Genomic DNA, 21,872 nt, shown 5'->3' on the forward strand with positions numbered 1-21,872 from the left:
CCAAGGTGTTTTCCAGGTTGCCTCTCCCTAGCTTCTATCTTCAAGCTCTTGTTAAGTAGTTGTTGAAACAACACTGCATTAGGCCTACAAGTTAGGTCTGGGTTCTACAAACGGTGTCTTCCGCTCCAAGGTGTTCTCCAGGTTGCCTTTCCCTAGCTTCTATCTTCAGGCTCTCGTTAAATTGTTTTTAATATAACACTGCATTTGGCCTACTTGTTTTGTTGGCCCTACTAACGGTGTCTGCCGCTCCTTGATGTTCTCCTACACTGAACAAACCAGTGCCGCCTGTTTACTTCTGTTACCAATTTTGAACTGCATTTAGCCTACTTACTGATTTGGGCCTACACACTGTGTCAGCCTCTCATTACAGTTGTACTCCACTGAACAAAGCAATGTCCCCTGGTTAGTCCTGTTACCAATTTTGAACTGCATTTAGCCCACTTTATTCTTTGGGCCTATATCTGTGTTTCCTCCTCATCCTGCCCATTGCCCAGCCAGTGATAGATGAGTCTGCTGGTACATTGACCCATAACACTACATTCCCCGTGCACGCTACACAGCAAGAATGTGACTCTGCTGAAAGTCAGGTTCCCCTTCCCGCATACCATACCACCTTACACGGGGACAAAGAGGAAGGTGCAGATGAAGGTGCAGGTTCCTTCATCAGGTGGGGGGGGAAACTCGTTGGCGACATCACTGGCACAGGGCCCCTCACTGTACGCAAAAGTGTCGCTGCCGGTGGTAGGCGCCCCCGCCATGCAAACACACCGCCGTACTTTGAGGGGCCCTGTGCCAGTGCCAATGCCAACGAGTGGGCCCCCCCTGCTTGCTCAGGATCACAGCACTTGCAAAGTTTAAATACTTACCTCTCCCTGCTCCACTGCCGTGACATGGTCCAGATTTCCTGGGCCCACTAAATACTTGAACCAGCCCTACCCCCCACAACTTTAGCCAAATGACCCCCAATTTCCAATGCCTTACTATTATTATAAGGTAAATTAAGATTGACAAGCTTCAGTAACAAGAATGGATGTTTTTGCCATTAAAATGGGCACTGTACGTGTTTTCCTGGCTTCCACTCACTGCCGACTATGCTTCCCCATTGACTTGCATTGGGTTTCGTGTTTCGGTCGATCCCTGACTTTTTGCGATAATCGGCCGATTTCACTCGACTCGACTTTTGAGATAGTCGGGTTTCGCGAAACCCGACTCGACCCTAAAAAACTAAAAGTCGCTCAACCCTAACGCTACCCTATTTATTATTATATAAAGATAGAGGTAAATTTATAAATGAAGGTAGTATATAATATTTGCATGCAGGTGAAAAATGGGCCCCCGCAAAGTCAATGTTACTGGTGGGAACTTGTCACCCCAGTCCCACACTGGTTGTAGTGCTTGTACAAGTGCTGTGACTCATTCTAACAGCACTTGTGCTGATCTTTATGGGGTGTGAAGAGTCCCACTTTTCTGATAATACTGGCCTATTCTAAGGATCAATAATGGGGAACACAATTTTTTAGGAGTTAGGTCAGACAACTGTTCTTAACTAATTTTTGGATGCTGAATCCAGAAATGATCTCAGTTTTTCTCTATCATGTCAAGTTTTTGAACTATAGGATTTTTGTCTTCTCAAAAATATGTAAACTACTGTACCTAAAAAGTGTTGTTTTTTTTAAATAGTACAAATATGAACAAAAAATGAAATATATAAGAAATAGGCATGACAAATATGTTTTTTAACACTATCATGTTTTTTACAAAGGAGATATATATATATATATATGCAAGTATTTAAGGTAAAAATGTACATTTATAGCTTTTTCTGGAGTGTTTAACTTGAGGACAATCACGTTTGATGCTCCAGCAATAGTTAGCCATCATATGTACATCCCATCTACCCTGGTAACGGTCTTCCATAACCTTCAAATCTTGGTGAAATTGTTCACCTTGCTCATCGCTAACAGCACCAAGATTTTCTAGAAAGTTGGCAAGATGGCAATGCAGAAAATGTAGTTTAATACTCATGTTGCAACCAAGCGCTTTGTAGCTCTCCAATAGTTTCTGAACAATTTCTTTGTAATTACTTGCACGTGTATTTCCAAGAAAGTTCTTGACGACGTCTTTGAATGATAACCAAGCATTCTTCTCAAGATCTGACATAGTCCCGGTGAAATGTTCATCTTTGATGAGCTGTCGAATTTGTGGACCATCAAACACACCAGCCTTGATTTTTTCAATGGACAGTCCAGGAAGTACCAACATGATGTACTTAAAACAGTCGCCGTCAGTTGGCAATGCTTTTACAAATTGCTTCATGAGACCTAGTTTTATGTGCAGAGGTGGGAATAGTATATTCTTCCTAGACTTCACGGCACGGGGGTGTATACCAAGGTGATGTGAGGGCTGAACGACGGCCGTTTCGCACCTGTCCGGCGCTTCCGTAGCGCCGGACAGGTGCGAAACGGCCGTCGTTCAGCCCTCACATCACCTTGGTATACACCCCCATGCCGTGAAGTCTATGTACTAATAAAGTAACCTGCACAGAAGATTGGTGAGTGCTGCCGTATTTCTTCATATCTATATGCACGTTCTCATGTTCCTGCGGCAATAGCACCCGACATCAAGAGCAGACCAGCAGAGGTTCATTCTCCGGACCGTTCATTGTGAGTTTGGCTTTAGTGGTGCAGATCCTTCTTTTTTTCTTTTATTTGCGTATATTCTTCCTGTCAACAAGTGGCTGATGTAGAATGTTAGGATCTCCAGGTTTAAGACCGGATCTTGGAGGCCAATTCGACTCAACCCAATGCTTTTCTCGAGCTCTGCTATCCCACATACAGAGAAAGCAGGGATACTTTGTGTACCCACGTTGCTGACCAAGAAGGAAGCAAACCATTTTAAGGTCAACACAGATGATCCAATTGTGTGTGTCATATTTCAATAACTCAATAACTCTCTTTACATCTCCATGTTCTTCACGAAGAGAGACAGAATGCCCAATAGGGACTGCAGCAAATAAATTGCCATTGTGTAGAAGGACACACTTAAGACTCCGCTTTGAGCTATCAATAAACAGTCGCCATTCATTTGGATTGTACATTGAAAGCCCTAATTCTTGTAGTAAACCAGGAATATTATGGCAAAGCACAAAACCGCTGTCACACCGAAAGTACTGCAAAAATGTACTTACTCTAGTACGAAAGTATGATACCTTCGCTCCTTGTTCAAGTAACTGTTTCTCATTCAGCCTTGATGCTAGTAATTCTGAAGCTTTTTTTGATAAGCCCAATTCACGTGCTAAATCATTTAACTCGTGCTGATCAAATCCCTTACGAACTGAATCCTTGTGAATTTCAAATTCTGCATCATTGCTGTCACTGTGTTCGTCAACATCACTCAGAACTTCTAGAGATGGTAGCTGTTCGAAAACTGGCACTGGAATTTCAGCTGAATGAGGCATTGGTCTGATAGCTGACGGTAGATTTGGATATTCTATTTTACTTTTATTTTTCCTGTTAAATCCTGATGTTTTCACTAAACAGAAGTAACAGTCTGTGGAATGACTTTTTTTGCTCTCTCCACACCATGGGGATATCAAATGCCAACTTTTCACGTGTTCCTTTGGTCCGCATCCGTAAACTCTCGACACACTGCTTGCACACTATGTGAGGGGCCCATGGCTTATCTTGATCACCGAGTTTTACTTCAAAATATGCAAAATATGCTTGTTTGACAAATGCACTGATGTTTGCCCTTTGAACTGGAATGGTGAAAACACCACAAAAATAGCAGAAGGAGTCAGGGTTGTTTAGGCATTTACGACGAGAAGAAGAAGGAGCAGACATGATCTGAAAGAAAGGAAATATGTACATATGTAAATAAAACACTGAGATGAAAAGTTACAAGCTTTGAAAACTAACAAAGAAAAAATCATAAAAGATATATAAATTACAACTAAGCACCCAATGTAAAGAGAAAAGTTATCACAAATCCTATTTATTCCTACTATGATAATTTTTTGTGTAAAGATATTGATAATTATGACGTATTGGGAGCTGCACACACCTCTCACCACACTGTCTCAGTTGTGACTACTCTTACAAGTTGCCACGTAGCTCTATATGAGTCGAATTGTAATCAGATAACAAGTCTTATTACAGATATCAGTGCAATTGTGCTTCTCTGGCAGGTAAGTTGTGGAGGAAAAACTTGACGTGCTAGAAAAAAACTGACTACATTTTTGGAATCAGCATGCCAATTTTAGTATAAATCAGCTCAAAAACCTAACTCAACAGAAATTTTTTTTCAAATTGTTAATCTAAACCTCAAGGCACTGAGTCCGAAATTACTGCTGGCAGATTACTGCTATTTATTCTGTAAAATTGTGAATGCAGCCGTTGGCTATTAACAGCCTGTAATCGATGATGATCCAATATTCTCATAGTGTTCTATCCATTATAAACAAGTACTTATTATAGTCTATGGGCATGCTCACATGTCCAGCTTTTTTATAGATAAATTGACGCTATCCGTATGGCATCATAATGCTGTCCACTTTTCACTGTCAAATAAACAGAAATTGGAAAATGTTGACCTTTTTCAATCCTTTCAAACAAAAATCACACTTATGGTAAAAATGTACATTGTGACCAAAAAAATGACAAAAATCATTTAAAAATCATTGACCAAAATGTATCCATATAAGGGGATAGATATGATTTCTCATTGCAGTTCTTGAAGAGAGACACATCTTATGAGCCCAGTTTCCTACATGAACCAGACACCTAAATAAACTCTAGAAGAAAAGCTATAATATCTGACGGCATCACAAAATGTGTCAACTGAAGGAAACTAAATTTTAAAACGCACTCCTCTTAATATATTGCAATCATCATATTGTACGGCACTGTGTACTTACAATTGCTCATTTTTCCCTTCTGTCCTACATTTTTCCCTTCTTCCCAGCCCAGTTAATTATTTTCTTTTCTATTAGGTCTATGACATTTCATGAGTAAAAACAGACTAGCTGAATCCTTCTAAGCTCTATGTAGAAACATGAAGCCTCTCTTCCCTGCATGAGTCTTTATTAGAACTACAATTCTACATCACGTGATATACAGCTAATGGAAAAGAGAAGAATTAGCTGGGTAGAAAAGAAAAATGAGCAATTGTAAGTAGGGTTGAGCGAAACGGATCGGACAAATTCAAAAATCGCCGACTTTCGGCAAAGTCGGGTTTCATGAAACCCAACCCGATCCTAGTGTTCGATCGGCCATGAGGTCGGCAATCTCCGCACAAAAGTCGCGTTTCGTATGACGCTTTCAGCGCCATTTTTCAGCCAATGAAGGAGGACGCAGAGTGTGGGCAGCGTGATGACATAGGTCTCGGTCCCCACCATCTTAGAGAAGGGCATGACAGTGATTGGCTTGCTTTCTGCAGTGTCACAGGGGCTATAATGGGGCGTGCACGCCGGCCACCATCTTTCTTCTGCCGATCTTAGCATAGGGAGAGGTTGCTGCAGCTTCATCAGAAGAAGGGATATAGTTAGGGAGGGAATATTAACCCCCCAACTGCTTGTGCTGTAGCGATTTCCACTGTCCAACACCACCATTTTTTTGCAGGGACAGTGGAGGCTATATTTTTGTGCATCAGCGCTGTAGCTTATTAGGCTGCCTTATAAGGCTCCCTGATAGCTGCATTGCTGTTTGCACGCCACTTTCCAAACAACTGCTTTTTTAAAAGCAAAAATCCTGTTGCTCCTTTCTGCACAGTTATCTTGTTTATTTGTCCACACTTTTGTGTGCAGCAGTCCTTTTTATCGCTGCCATACTTTTCCTGAGATCATTGTAAGGAGATTGAAATTGTACTACAGTCCTTGTATTTTTTCATATATCTTCCAGCCACTTTCTGCCACTTACATTGTGTTGTTTTATGCACTGGGAGTGAGTTTTGGTTCAGTCTCCCCCCAAAAAAGTGAGATTCAAATTCTCACAAAGTGGATATACTGCAGTCCTGTTAGTTTGTCGTATGTCAGCCAGCCACTTTCTGCCACTTAGATTGCGTTGTTATGTACACTGGGTGTGAGTTTTGGTTCAGTCTCCCCCCCAAAAAAGTGAGATTCAAATTCTCACAAAGTGGATATACTGCAGTCCTGTTAGTTTGTTGTATGTCAGCCAGCCACTTTCTGCCACTTAGATTGCGTTGTTATATACACTGGGCCTGAGTTTTGGTTCAGTCTCCCCCCCAAAAAAGTGAGATTCAAATTCTCACAAAGTGGATATAGTGCAGTCCTGTTAGTTTGTTGTATGTCAGCCAGCCACATTCTGCCACTTAGATTGCGTTGTTATATACACTGGGCCTGAGTTTTGGTTCAGTCTCCCCCCAAAAAAAGGGAGATTTAAATAATCAAAAAGTTTATATACACCTTCTACCTTGTTTTACAGTACCATATAACGATTGTTATTTTGGTTAGATTTTCCAAAAAATGAGGAAGTCTGGTGGAAGAGCCCGTGGGCGGTGGTTGCCAGCTGGTACTGATGGTGGTGGTGCATCTGGTGGTAGTGGCAAAAGCACAATAGCACCTAAGGCTGGAGGTCAAATTACTTTGCCCCACCTTCCCCTGCTGACACGTAGCTTGCCGGAAAATTGTCTTGCTTTTGGCCTCCTCTTACTGACTTTATTATTATTATTATTATTATTATTTATTGTTATAGCGCCATTTCTGGCGCTTTGGAGAAGCGCGGACTTCTCCAATTCCTCCATTTGCAGCTGTTGAATGTCCACCATAGGTCATTTTTATACCTCCCTAAATGAACTGACTCCCCCCACAGGGCCGTGGTCACCACCTTGCGCAAGCACCCGTGCGAGTGCCATTTGCCTGGACAGGTGGGTGGGCCCACTCTTGGGCGACGGCACTGGCACAGGGACCCTCATAGTACAATGAAGTGTCTCTGACGGTGGTGGTGCACAACTAATGTCAGACACACCGTCATAATATGAGGGGTCCGGTGCCAGTACCGCCGCCCACGAGAGAGTGTCCCCCCCCCCAGCTCGAACAGTGCTCTACCACTTGCAATACTTACCTCTCCCTGCTCCACCACTGTGTAGTCTGTGCTGTTAAATCCTTCAGTGGCACTGCCAATACAAATTTGTTGAAATGATAGATGATAGTTAAAATATACAGGGGCCCTGGCCTCCATTTAGACCAGTTAATACTTTGCGCCTACTACCACTGTCTGCTACTCAGCAGAGGAGCCCACCCCTGTACCTAGCTATGTCACCTGTTTAGTCCTGTTACCAATTTTGAACTGCATTTAGCCTACTTTATGTCAGGTCGCCGTTATCACCGCCGCGGCCCCTGCTGTCCGCTCTTATTTATCGCTCCCCGGCATCCCGGCGCGCTCCTGTTCCTTCTCCAGCGCCGCCTTCTCTGCTCGCTCTCCCGGCTCCTGCTTCCTGTCGGGCGCGCGCGCACTAGGGTTTCCTGCGCACGCGCACTCTGCCTTCTCGTCCTTCCCTGCTCCGGTCAGCCCCGTGTCTCACGCTGGCTGCGCTGACGTTACCAAACAGCGCTCCTGCGCGTCCACAGCGCCTTCTACTGGGAGCACATGAATGCACACTCTGCCTTTTTTCCTTTGTACGCTCTTTCCCCTACTCTCTGTGGTCCTGGAGGTCCATGACCCGGAAGGTACACTGCCACTCTGCATTTTAGGCCGCCTCTTCCTCTTGGCTGTGCCTGTCTGTCATTTGTTTTCTGGCAAATGCCTCTGGCTCTCTCGCTTCCTAGCGTACCTTACGTTCTCCCTGCTGCTTGTCTCTGACTTTTCGTTTCTGTGTTTTTTCATTAACTGTCTCCGTGTTTCCCTTTCAGCTCCAGTTCTCCTGTACCTTCGTTTCTTCCCGGTGTTCCAGATCCTCTGCCTAGTCATTCCGCCATCGTCTCCTGCGCTTCCGTGGTCTCGTGTCTCCATCCTGTCTTCCGGTTTGTCCTTCCATTCTCTGTCTGTCTTGTCAGGTTCCCGTTGCCCGTTCCCCTTCTCCTTCTTCGTTTTTCTTTTCCGTCGTCCCTGCCCTGACCTTTTCCTTTCCCTGTACTTTGGTACCGGCTGCCGTTCAGTAGTCTCCCCTGGGCCTGCTCCTGACGCTCCCTGTATAGGGGGCGGTCCACCTGGTCCACTCGTCCTGGGGAGGTTCGTTGTTTCGGTCCAGTGGGTCCACTTATCTCGCTTTCCTGGTCCATTAGCATAACACTTTATTATTTGGGCCTACTAACTGTGTCTGCCACTCATTACAGTTGTCCTCCACTGAACAAAGCAATGCCGCCCGTTTAGTCCTGTTACCAATTTTGAACTGCATTTAACCTACTTTATTATTTGGGCCTACTAACTGTGTCTGTCACTCATTACAGTTGTCCTCCACTGAACAAAGCAATGCCGCCTGTTTAGTCCTGTTACCAATTTTGAACTGCATTTAGCCTACTTTATTATTTGGACCTACTAACTGTGTCTGCCACTCATTACAGTTGTCCTCCACTGAACAAAGCAATGCCGCCCGTTTAGTCCTGGAAACAATTTTGAACTGCATTTAGCCTACTTTAGTATTTGGGCCTACTAACTGTGTCTGCCACTCATTACAGTTGTCCTCCACTGAATAAAGCAATGCCGCCCGTTTAGTCCTGTTACCAATTTTGAACTGCATTTAGCCTACTTTATTATTTGGGCCTACTAACTGTGTCTGCCACTCATTACAGTTGTCCTCCACTGAACAAAGCAATGCCACCTGTTTAGTCCTGTTACCAATTTTGAACTGCATTTAGCCTACTTTATTATTTGGGCCTACTAACTGTGTCTGTCACTCATTACAGTTGTCCTCCACTGAACAAAGCAATGCCGCCCGTTTAGTCCTGTTAACAATTTTGAACTGCATTTAGCCTACTTTAGTATTCGGGCCTACTAACTGTGTCTGCCACTCATTACAGTTGTCCTCCACTTAACAAAGCAATGCCGCCCGTTTAGTCATGTTACCAATTTTGAACTGCATTTAGCCTACTTTATTATTTGGGCCTACTAACTGTGTCTGCCACTCATTACAGTTGTCCTCCACTGAACAAAGCAATGCCGCCCATTTAGTCCTGTTAACAATTTTGAACTGCATTTAGCCTACTTTAGTATTTGGGCCTACTAACTGTGTCTGCCACTCATTACAGTTGTCCTCCACTGAACAAAGCAATGCCGCCCGTTTAGTCATGTTACCAATTTTGAACTGCATTTAGCCTACTTTATTATATGGGCCTATGAACTGTGTCTGCCACCCATTACAGTTGTCCTCCACTGAACAAAGCAATGCCGCCCGTTTAGTCCTGTTAACAATTTTGAACTGCATTTAGCCTACTTTAGTATTTGGGCCTACTAACTGTGTCTGCCACTCATTACAGTTGTCCTCCACTGAACAAAGCAATGCCGCCTGTTTAGTCCTGTTACCAATTTTGAACTGCATTTAGCCTACTTTATTATTTGGGCCTACATCTGTGTTTCCTCCTCATCCTGCCCATTGCCCAGCCACTGCTTGATGAGTCTGCTGGTACATTGACCCAGACCACTACATTCCCCTTGCACTCTAAACAGCCAGAATCTGACCCTGCTTTAAGTCAGGTTCCCCTTCCCGCATACTATACCACCTTACACGGGGGCAAAGAGGAAGGTGCAGATGAAAGTGCAGGTTTCTTCATCAGGTGGGAGGGCATACTCGTTGGCGACGTCACTGGCACAGGGCCCCTCATAGTACGCAAAAGTGTCTCTGCCAGTGGGAGGCGCCACCCACCGTCAAACACCCCGCCGTACTATGAGGGGCCCTGTGCCAGTGCCAACGAGGGGGCCCCCCTGCTTGCTCTGGATCACAGCACTTGCAAAGTTGAAATACTTACCTCTCCCTGCTCAACCGCCGTGACATATTCCACGTTTCCTGGGCCCACGAAAATCTTGATCCAGCCCTACCCCCGCACAACTTTAGCAGAATGACCCCCCGTTTTCAATTCCTAACTATTATTATAAAGTAAATTAGGATTGACAAGCTTAAGTAATAAGAATGGATGTTTTTGGCATTAAAATGGACACTGTAGGTGTTTTCCTGGCCCCCACTCACTGCCGACTTTGATTCCCCATTGACTTGCATTGGGTTTCGTGTTTCAGTCGGCCCCCGACTTTTCGCAATAATCGGCCGATTTCACCCGACCCGACTTTTGACAAAGTCGGGTTTCACAAAACCCGACTCGATCCGAAAAAAGTAAAAGTCGCTCAATTCTAATTGTAAGTACACAGTGATAAACAATATGATGATTGCAATATACTGTATTAAGAAGAAAAAAAAATTCAATAAAGTTTCTTGAATAAATGAGATTCCATGCTGTCAATGTGACACCCGCTAGGGCCGTGGGGTACTCGGAACCTGGTCGGACGATTCTTAAAGGGGTGGTCATGGCAGCAATGACACGGTCCGTTGTCCTGGGCGTGCGATAGAAGCAATGAGTGAAAAGGGAAATAAAGTTTATGGGGACATTGGGGAATTGTTCGTGACACTGGATCGCCCCCAGACACATGACCACTCGTTCTCGGTACCGGGCCTCTCTGGTTCGGTTCTGATGCTGTCACGGTGGCTAGACCCTGTCCACGACCCTGCTAAGGGGCGTCCAATAAAGGTGGTGCAGTCTGTCAGGGGTTCGTGACGCCACCTGTGGTGTTCGGTCAGGGTGACCGACGCTGCTGTGGGGTCCGGATGGAATGGCAGCTGGATGGTATACCTTCCCACAGGTGGAGTATGTCCCCAAGGCTTCCCAGTAAGATGGATGGTGATGGTGTGACGTGCAGGCAATAACGAGGTCACAAGGTTGCAGTCTCTTTACCTCTTTACTGTAGACTTCAGGATCCTCAATCCAGAGCACGTTTAACAGGGCTATCAGAGACCGGCCGGTCCGATGGGCACTTCCAGAGTTTCCTTCGCAGATGGAAATCGTTGCCTACCACTAGCGCCTGTGTGTTGTAGTCCTACCCTGCTGAGCATTCGGAATAGTCCTCACAACTGCTGCTCTCGTTCGTCGTTCTCTACAGCGCTCTCTCTCTCTTTAGTTCCAGATGTTGCTAGTTTCTCGTCCCCCAGTATGTTTTGGCTAGGACGCACCCGTATGACGGGAAGGCCTGGAGGTCTTCCGGGACCCTAGAGACGCCCCTCTCCCACTGTTGCCCCCCATGTCTTCTTAGGAAGTTTAACGTAGACAGCCAACCTACAATTAACTGTCCTGCGGAGTTCGAAGTAAGGCCTAGAGTCAGTTACTTCCACGGTGTTCCAGCCACCGGCTACACGCCTCAGTAGGATGTTGCCTCGGTCTCACGGCACGACTCCTACTGGTACTCCTTTGTGCTGGATCTCGTTTACACTGTTCCACAATATCCTTCCCTTCGTGTCTCTTTCTTAGGATACCGCCGCAAAGAAGTGCAGGCGCGGCTCCGTTACATTCTGTTCTGTTCGCTAGGCTCCTGCCAGGTTCTCACGCCTGACAGGGACCCCCCTGTGTCTTCTCCCTGCAACACCCCCTGCCACGGGATGTTGCCTGAATCCAACCCAGTCAGCTTCTGACTAACTTCCTCCCCAACCCCTAGTTTTACCAGTGTGAGGAGTGGCCCAATAAATAAAGCTTTTTGCTCCCCCGAGTGGCCGGAGTGTGAAGTGTAAAGTGTTCTGGTGATACCTGGTCAGGAGAACTCCTTTAGTGCCATCAGACGTACCATCACTCCCCTTAGTGGCAGAGTGTCATACTGCAACGACCAGATCTCTGGGGCGCTGCAACACCACCTGTGGTATTTGGCCAGGGATAGCCGACGCTGCTTAAAGAGACCGCTGGGCCTGATGGTGATGCAGCTGAGATGGTTCTGCTCTCCACAGGTAGAGCTAAGTCCCAGGGCACTTATGATGTGAAAGATGGTGATAATGGATGTAGTGCAGGGTGAATGGTGCATTAAAGGGAGAGGACACAGCAAGGTGCAATCTTCACGTTTTACTCACAGTTCAGATGTAATTCCCCAGTGGGGGTGCTGTGTCCTCCAGTGGTCCAGCCAACTCTCCAGTAACTTGGGGTACTTGTCCAGAATCCCACTAGTATGCCTTTTCCTGGCTAACTCTCTGAGCTGGTTCTTGCCTCTCCTGCACTTCACACCCAGTGTCCCAAGCCAGTAGTCATGGGTCCTATCGTGTGACGTCCTCACTGTCCCCTGGGCCCTCTGTGTCTACCTTTTCAGTGAAATAGATGTGCATGTGGCCGATGCACTTGCAATCACAACAGGCTCTGGGTTCCTAGTTGGGACCTGTAGTTCCTCCGCTAGATCAGGGGCTGGTTCCCCCACTGCGCCCTGGTCCCTGGTCCCTCCACCTGGCAATGGTCAGCATGGATGCGGGCCCCAAAAGTGGTTTCCACACTTCCTGTGCTCCTAGGAACCCTTCGTTCCCTCTGCGAGCTTCTCTCCTTTCTTTCTTCTGTTCTCTCTCTCTCCCGTCCTGGCATGAGCTCCTCACAGCTCCAGTCCCCTTCTGCAATTTCCCACTTCTCACTCAGACTGTCAGGAGCTTCAGACCCACACGTCTGCTCTGCTCCACTTCTCCTCACCAACTCACTGACTCCGCCGTCCTGTCTCCCATGACAACTTCTAACTCTCCACCCACACCTTCTCCCTAATCCCCCCTTAGCCTGGTGAGGTCTGGTGTTGGTTGCCAGTGTAAGGGTTCTGAATAGTGTCCCCTCCTTACCAGAGAGTTGGGGCACCACACCTCTGGAAGAGGTGCAGTACCTCTGTGGTGACTGGACCCTCAGGGGCTTCACTTCAACATAGCATTTTTCGGTGCCATCAGGAGGACACTATGTAGGTCTGTTACTGGTTTACAAATTGCATTTCTTGCATCAATGAAGTCACTCTGTATGGGTGCTTTATGTACCTGATTTAAATGCATGGAGTAATTCAATTCCCCTGTGTTACACCCTTCCCAATTTGCTGTCCAGGAAGGAGGCGCTGAAGCCTCTTGCACACAGCCTGCAGTTGCACAGACACAATAGTCAGCAACCACATCCATTCCAGCATTCAGTTGTCCCTTGTCAGCATATATGTCTGTTAACAAATTGTTAGTTAGATAGGGCATATATATTCGTTAGCACTTTGCATTGTCCTGTGCTGGACAAAGACCATTGCTGGCTTTTACAGGCTCCTAAAGGAGACTTGTATCTCTTCATTAAACTGTCACTTCCTTTAAATTAATAATGCTTTATTGATAATGTTATGTGTGCATGTGGATTACATCCATTTTTTTGCTGCTGAAATGTAATAAAAACCCATATGAATATTTTATATGTGAATATTTGGCACTTTTTTTCTTAGCTGAACAATCTAATAATTTAGACCACAAATTCTCTCCCATTGGCAGCAGACTTGTCCCTCATCTCTCGTCTCACAATCAGTGAAATTGCCCTCTAAGGCTATGTTCACACGTTCCTGATTTCCCTCCTTTTTTTTCAGGACTAAAAACCGCAGCTCTTGGCAGAAAACGCAGGTCCTTTTTTTGGTGCTTTTTTGGTGCGTTTTTTGATGCGTTTTTTGATGCGTTTTTTTATGCAGTTTTCTATGCAGAGTCTGTGTGTTTTCTAGGAAGTTTTTTAGGGTTAAAATGGCTGAAAATAGCCTAACCTACCCCTAACCCTACCTCTACCCCTAACCCTACCCCTAACCCTACCCCTACCTCTAACCCTACCCCTAACCCTACACCAAACCCTACCCCTAACCCTAACCCTAACCCTAACCCTACCCCTACCCCTACCCCTAACCCTAACCCTACCCCTAACCCTAACCCTACCCCTACCCCTAACCCTAACCCTATTCTAACCATAGTGAAAAAAAAAAATTCTTAATTTTTTTATTGTCCCTACCTATGGGGGTGACAAAGGGGCGGGGGCCATTTACTATTTTTTTTATTTTGATCACTGAGATAGGTTATATCTCAGTGATGAAAATGCACTTTGGAACGAATCTGCCGGCCGGCAGATTCGGCGGGCGCACTGCGCATGCGCCCGCCATTTTGCAAGATGGCGGCGCCCAGGGAGCAGACGGCCGGATGAACACCGGGAGGCCGGGTAAGTATAAGGGGGGGAGATGAGGGCACGGGGGGGCGTCGGAGCACGGGGGGTGGCATCGGAGCATGGGGGGGTGGGATTGGGGCACGGGGGGGGGGCAGCCACACTGCAGCGGTTCTGCACCACAAACCGCAGAAAAGCCGCAGATATTTTTTTCATCTGCAGGTTTTACTGCAGGTTTGACCTCACAATGGAGGTCTATGGGTGCAGAACCGCTGCAGTTCCGCAAAAAGAAGTGACATGGTACTTCTTTTTTACCGCGGCTATTCAGTGCGGCTTTTTTCGCGATTTTCCGCAATGTGGGCACAGCAGTTCCTGTTTTCCATAGGGTACATTGTAATGTACCCTGCATGGAAAACAGCTGCGGACCCGCAGCGGGAAAATCGCGGCGATTCCGCATGAAAAAAAGGATGGTGTGAACATGGCCTAAGGCTATATTTCTATGAGGAGTATTTGGTGAGATTTTGACGCTGTAGATTTCCTGCAGAATTTCATTCTTCAACTTGCCAAATTAGGTTATTTGTGTTTCTTCATTGCCTTTTGAGTGTTTTTTTTTACATGTTTTTGTTGCATTTTTTTCAGTTTCACTCTTGCTTCTTTCTGAATATAATTTTTTTAATTAAAATTACTTTGTTTTGTAAATTTTCTGTTTGCTGTGAGCTTTGATAATGATTTATTGATAATGTTATGTGTGCATGTGGATTACATCCATTTTTTTGCTGCTGAAATGTAATAAAAACCCATATGAATATTTTATATGTGAATATTTGGCACTTTTTTCTTAGCTGGACAATCTCATAATTGAAACCACAAATTCTCTCCCATTTGCAGCAGACTTGTCTCTCATCTCTCTTCTCACAATCAGTGAAATTACCCTCTAAGGCTATTGTTACAGAACCCCCAGCACCAAGAATGTTATGCAGTATATGTATGTATAATAGTTTCCATGTGAAATGCATCAGTCCACAGGCTGCGCCCCTGGACAAGATATTCTCTTTCTGACCTCCCCCCACCTTTGTAATTCCCACAGTAAATAACATAGTAACATAGTAACATAGTTAGAAAGGCCGAAAAAAGACATTTGTCCATCCAGTTCAGCCTATATTCCATCATAATAAATCCCCAGATCTACGTCCTTCTACAGAACCTAATAATTGTATGATACAATATTGTTCTGCTCCAGGAAGACATCCAGGCCTCTCTTGAACCCCTCGACTGAGTTCGCCATCACCACCTCCTCAGGCAAGCAATTCCAGATTCTCACTGCCCTAACAGTAAATAATCCTCTTCTATGTTGGTGGAAAAACCTTCTCTCCTCCAGACGCAAAGAATGCCCCCTTGTGCCCGTCACCTTCCTTGGTATAAACAGATCCTCAGCGAGATATTTGTATTGTCCCCTTATATACTTATACATGGTTATTAGATCGCCCCTCAGTCGTCTTTTTTCTAGACTAAATGACGACTGAGGGGCGATCTAATAACCATGTATAAGTATATAAGGGGACAATACAAATATCTTGATGAGGATCTGTTTATACCTGCGGCTATTGTAATGTATGTCTGGCCAGCTGTTTTCCTATTGGCCTGTCCTGTGTATCTGTGATATATATTCTGTGTGCTGAAAATAAAGTGTGTTCTTTTAGACTGGAAATACGTGGGGTAGCAGTCAGCTTTTATATGCTCTCACGTAACCAAGGAATTCCAGCCAGCATCCTTCATTCAGAATCCAGCAAAAGCAGCGTGGACCTCCTGAAACACGGGGTGGTACTGAAAGAGGTACACCGGCTTGTTAGACCCCGTTACAGCTATGTTTCTATGATGAGTATTTGGTGAGATTTTGACGCTGTAGATTTCCTGCAGAATTTCATTTTTCAACTTGCCAGATTAGGTTATTTGTGTTTCAACATCTGCAAGGAGTTTGTATGTTCTCCCCGTGTTTGCGTGGGTTTCCTCCGGGTACTCCGGTTTCCTCCCACATTCCAAAGACATACTGATAGGGAATTAAAATTGTGAGCCCCATCGGGGATAGTGATGATAATATGTGCAACCTGTAAAGCGCTGCGGAATATATTAGGGCTATATAAAAATAAAAATTATTATTAAAAAAATAAAGATTATTATTCTTCGTTGCGTTTTGAGTGTTTTTTTTACATGTTTTTATTGCATTTTTTTTTCAGCTTCGCTCTTGCTTCTTTCTGAATATAATTTTTTTATTAACCCCTTAATGACCGCCAATATGTCTTTTAACTGACCTGAGATATAAGAGAATAGCCTCCCCATACAGATGACAATCCAGCATCTGTCGGTTGTACACTATAGCTGACAACTTGCTGTACCAGCCACGATCAGTATTTGTACCATCTAAATCTGTTTAACCCCTTAGATGCTGCTGTCAATAGTGACTACATCATTATAAATGGTTAACAGAGTGTGGGGGCTTCTTCTTTGTCACAGTTGGTGCCCTCAGATCATGATTTTGCGGTCGTGATGTTTGCCATGGCAATTCATGACCAGATAGTGGCCTTAGAGTCTGACGGCTGTAGTAATCTGTTTAGAGGTTAGCGGCATTTAGGTGGTAAAAATACACATTTTCATTTCTGTCATACCACTTTGCATTAATTCCTGTAAAGCACCTGAAGGGTTAATAAACTACCTGACAGCAGTTTTCAATATGTTTAGGGGTGCTGTTTTTAAAATGGTATCACGTTTGTGGGTTTCCCAATATATGGGACCCCTAAAATCACTTCAAACATGGATAAGTCCCTAAAAAAATAAATTTTGTAAATTTCTTTGAAAAAATGAAAAATTGCTGCTACATTTTTAAACCTCCTAAAATGCTAAAAAAATAAAATAACATTTTACAAATGGTGCTGATGTAAAGCAGACATGTGGGAAATGTTATTTATTAATGGTTTGCTGTTGTATAACTATCTGGATTAAAGGGATAATCATTCAAATTTAGAAAAGTGCTAATTTTTTAACATTTTTCTCACATTTTTGATATTTTTTATAAATAAACACAAAAAATGTTGAACAAAATTTACCATTATCATAAAGTATAATGTGTCACGAAAAAACAGTCTCAAAATCACTGGGATTTGTTGAAGCGTTGCAGAGTTATTACCACATAAAGTGACACTGGTCAGATTTCAAAAATTTGGCTCGGTCACTAAGAGGTTAAAATTACTTTGTTTTGTAAATTTCCTGTTTGCTGTGAGCTTTAATAATGCTTTATTGATAATGTTATGTGTGCATGTGGATTACATCCATTGTTTTGCTGCTGAAATGTAATAAAAACCCATATGAATATTTTATAAGTGAATATTTGGCATCTCATTAAAGTGTATGGGGAAATCCCGCAAATAAAACACAAATAATTTGCAAGATTTAAAAAATTCAACACACCTCAATTTTTGTAGTATTAAAAAAAGTAAACAAGTACAAGAACGTTAAAGGATCCAGCTTCCAGAATATAATTTTTTAATTTAATCCATTAAAAAAGTGAAAAAATATACAAACTTTGCAAAAGGTTGAAGTGAACACTTTCTGTAAGAACCAACGGGTTTCAAACGTTACAACGTTCTTAGTTCGAAATGCGTCGGTTTTTATGAAAGCTATTCAGAAAGTGAAGTCTCTGTTCCCCTGTACTTTAAACACTCTCCCCTGCTCCAGGGCTGAATCTCTGGGTATCTGTTAGTATCTTCTTCACAGTCGATGTCATCTGACGAGGGAGTTCTGCAGTATACTTCGGAATCCTCCTTGTCAGAAAGCGACTTGGGCCCAAGTCATTGCTTTTCCCTGGAGGAGGTGGACAATTTAGCAAAAGTAGTAAGGTCCACAATGAGACTAGTGGACCAGAGGCATAAAAGATCTATCCAAGATGTCATGTTTGGCAATTTGGACAAGAAAAACATAGGGTTTTACTCTCCCCTGTTTCTAATAAAGAAGCCGGATGGCTCATACAGGACGATCTTCAACTTAAAGAGCCTGAACAAGTTCTTGAAGATTCCAAAGTTCAAAATGGAGTCAATAAAATTGGCAATTCAGCTGCTCTTTCCAGAATTCTATATGCCCGTTCTGGATCTGAAAGACGCGTATTACCACATGCCAATACACGTAGCATTCAGAAAAGGGGAAGGACAATGTAATAGCAGATTTTTTGAGCCGCAGGCCACTTCTGCAAGGCGAATGGTCCCTCAAAACAACAGTATTCAGACGTTTGGTGGACATGTGGGGGAACTGGAGATCGTCCTTTTTACCACTCGACAGAACAGCAAGATGAAGAAGTTCTGTTCCCTGAACCCAAAAGTGGACACCTTCTGAATCAAATGGGGTTTTTCAGTGACCTACACCTTTCCCCCAATCTGTCTAATACCAGTAGTCCTCAGGAAGATCGGGCAGGACGGGGTGGGGGTAATACTCATAGCCCCCTTTTGGCCCAAGAGGCCCTGGTTCTTTTGGCTGAGGAGCATGTCAGTCACGGAGCTGTGGGTACTTCCACAGATCCCAGACCTTCTAGCTCAGGGGCCTGTGTTTCATCCTCAGGTGACTGGGCTGCATTTAACAGCCTGGAACTTGAGAGGTCAGTTCTAGAGGGTAGGGGGTTCTCTACCAACTTGATCTCTACTCTACTTGCTAGTAGGAAGCCGGTTACTACAAAAATTATGGTAGGACCTGTAAAAAATTCTTATTGTCCACAGGGTGTTCTCCAGAGGGAAATTAACCCCTAAAAGAGATCCTGGAGTTCCTTCAGAAGGGGCAAGAACAGGGCCTGGCACTTAATACCTTGAAAGTTCAGGTATCAGCCTTAGGGGCTCTATATACAGTAATTACAACCTAGCAGGTAATCAGTGGGTGGTCAGATATTAAGGCATGCACTAGATCCAGACCAGTCCCGATGACTAGTGTCCCTCCATGGGACTTGAACTTGGTCTTAAATGCTTTAACCGAACCCCCATTTGAGCCTTTAGCTGAAGCGTCCATGAAATTAGTTACATTAAAAACCATACTCCTAGTAGCCCTTACATCAGCACGGAGAATCAGCGACATACAGGCCCTTTCAGCAGAGCCTCCCTTTACCGTGGTAATGGATGATAGGGTAGTCTTAAAACCTGATCCTGGTTATCTGTTTAAAGTAGTGTCTAGGTTCCATAGGTCGCAGGAAATATCTCTACCTTCCTTCTCTCCTAACCCAAAGAATGATAGGGAAAGGAAATTCCACACCCTAGATGTCAGGAGGTGCCTCCTTCACTGTTTACTGGCAACAAAATCTTGGAGGAAGGATAGGGCTCTGTTTATCTTCTTCCAGGGTTCTAGGAAGGGGACGGGAGCCTCGAAGGGTACCCTATCCAGGTGGATAAGGGAAGCTATCAGGTTGTGAGGGGGTGACTTGGTACTTGGTAATGTGTTAGTCATGTACTGTAATGTGTTGTATTGTGCTTTAGTTTAAGGATAGATTCGTATAATGGAATTAGAATAGAGGGGGCACAGTAGAAATAGAGCATAGGATAGATAAGAGTGTTAGCTAGTTACAGGCAGCGCAGGGGTTAAGAAGATGGGAGGGACACAGAGCAGAGTAGCACAGGGGGATATAGGGAAAACCCTTCCTGGTTAGTGAGAAGTTCTCAGGCAGCTTGCTTGAAGGCAAGATGCCTGTAGAATACTGGATCTATGCAGCCAGCAGAATGGAGCGGATATGGCTGGAGGGAGTCCCAGGATAGAAACCAGTGTGGACGGCCACCAGTGATCAGGGATCAACTCAAGGCCGGCTCCAGGTTTTTGAGGGCCCTGGGCGAAAGAGTCTCAGTGGGCCCCCACCTTTAACACATACCCCGATTCATGATGCCCAGATACAGCAGAGAAATGTATAGTACAATGCCAGGTTTCACTTCTTACATGAGTGACAGCTATTGTAAATTCTGCAGTGTATATATACAGGACAGGAGGAGTGGTACTGTGTAGTGTATATATACAGGACAGGAGGAGCGGTACTGTACAGTGTATATATAGGACAGGAGGAGCGGTACTGTGCAGTGTATATATACAGGACAGGAGGAGTGGTACTGTACAGTGTATATATAGGACAGGAGGAGCGGTACTGTACAGTGTATATATAGGACAAGAGGAGCGGTACTGTGCAGTGTATATATACAGGACAGGAGGAGTGGTACTGTACAGTGTATATATAGGACAGGAGGAGTGGTACTGTGCAGTGTATATATACAGGACAGGAGGAGCGGTACTGTGTAGTGTATATATACAGGACAGGAGGAGTGGTACTGTACAGTGTATATATACAGGAGGAGTGGTACTGTGCAGTGTATATATACAGTGGGGCAAAAAAGTATTTAGCCAGTCAGCAATAGTGCAAGTTCCACCACTTAAAAAGATGAGAGGCGTCTGTAATTTACATCATAGGTAGACCTCAACTATGGGAGACAAACTGAGAAAAAAAATCCAGAAAATCACATTGTCTGTTTTTTTAACATTTTATTTGCATATTATGGTGGAAAATAAGTATTTGGTCAGAAACAAAATTTCATCTCAATACTTTGTAATATATCCTTTGTTGGCAATGACAGAGGTCAAACATTTTCTGTAAGTCTTCACAAGGTTGCCACACACTGTTGTTGGAATGTTGGCCCATTCCTCCATGCAGATCTCCTCTAGAGCAGTGATGTTTTTGGCTTTTCGCTTGGCAACACGGACTTTCAACTCCCTCCAAAGGTTTTCTATAGGGTTGAGATCTGGAGACTGGCTAGGCCACTCTAGGACCTTGAAGTGCTTCTTACGAAGCCACTCCTTCATTGCCCTGGTGGTGTGCTTTGGATCATTGTCATGTTGAAAGACCCAGCCACGTTTCATCTTCAATGCCCTTGCTGATGGAAGGAGGTTTGCACTCAAAATCTCACGATACATGGCCCAATTCATTCTTTCATGTACCCGGATCAGTCGTCCTGGCCCCTTTGCAGAGAAACAGCCCCAAAGCATGATGTTTCCACCACCATGCTTTACAGTAGGTATGGTGTTTGATGGATGCAACTCAGTATTCTTTTTCCTCCATACACGACAAGTTGTGTTTCTACCAAACAGTTCCAGTTTGGTTTCATCAGACCATAGGACATTCTCCCAAAACTCCTCTGGATCATCCAAATGCTCTCTAGCAAACTTCAGACGGGCCCGGACATGTACTGGCTTAAGCAGTGGGACACGTCTGGCACTGCAGGATCTGAGTCCATGGTGGCGTAGTGTGTTACTTATGGTAGGCCTTGTTACATTGGTCCCAGCTCTCTGCAGTTCATTCACTAGGTCCTCCCGCGTGGTTCTGGGATTTTTGCTCACCGTTCTTGTGATCATTCTGACCCCACGGGGTGGGATTTTGCGTGGAGCCCCAGATCGAGGGAGATTATCAGTGGTCTTGCATGTCTTCCATTTTCTAATTATTGCTCTCACTGTTGATTTCTTCACTCCAAGCTGGTTGGCTATTGCAGATTCTTCCCAGCCTGGTGCAGGGCTACAATTTTGTTTCTGGTGTCCTTTGACAGCTCTTTGGTCTTCACCATAGTGGAGTTTGGAGTCAGACTGTTTGAGGGTGTGCACAGGTGTCTTTTTATACTGATAACAAGTTTAAACAGGTGCCATTACTACAGGTAATGAGTGGAGGAAAGAGGAGACTCTTAAAGAAGAAGTTACAGGTCTGTGAGAGCCAGAA

This window comes from Ranitomeya imitator, chromosome 1, assembly GCF_032444005.1.
Source record: "Ranitomeya imitator isolate aRanImi1 chromosome 1, aRanImi1.pri, whole genome shotgun sequence".
Lineage (NCBI taxonomy): Eukaryota > Metazoa > Chordata > Amphibia > Anura > Dendrobatidae > Ranitomeya > Ranitomeya imitator.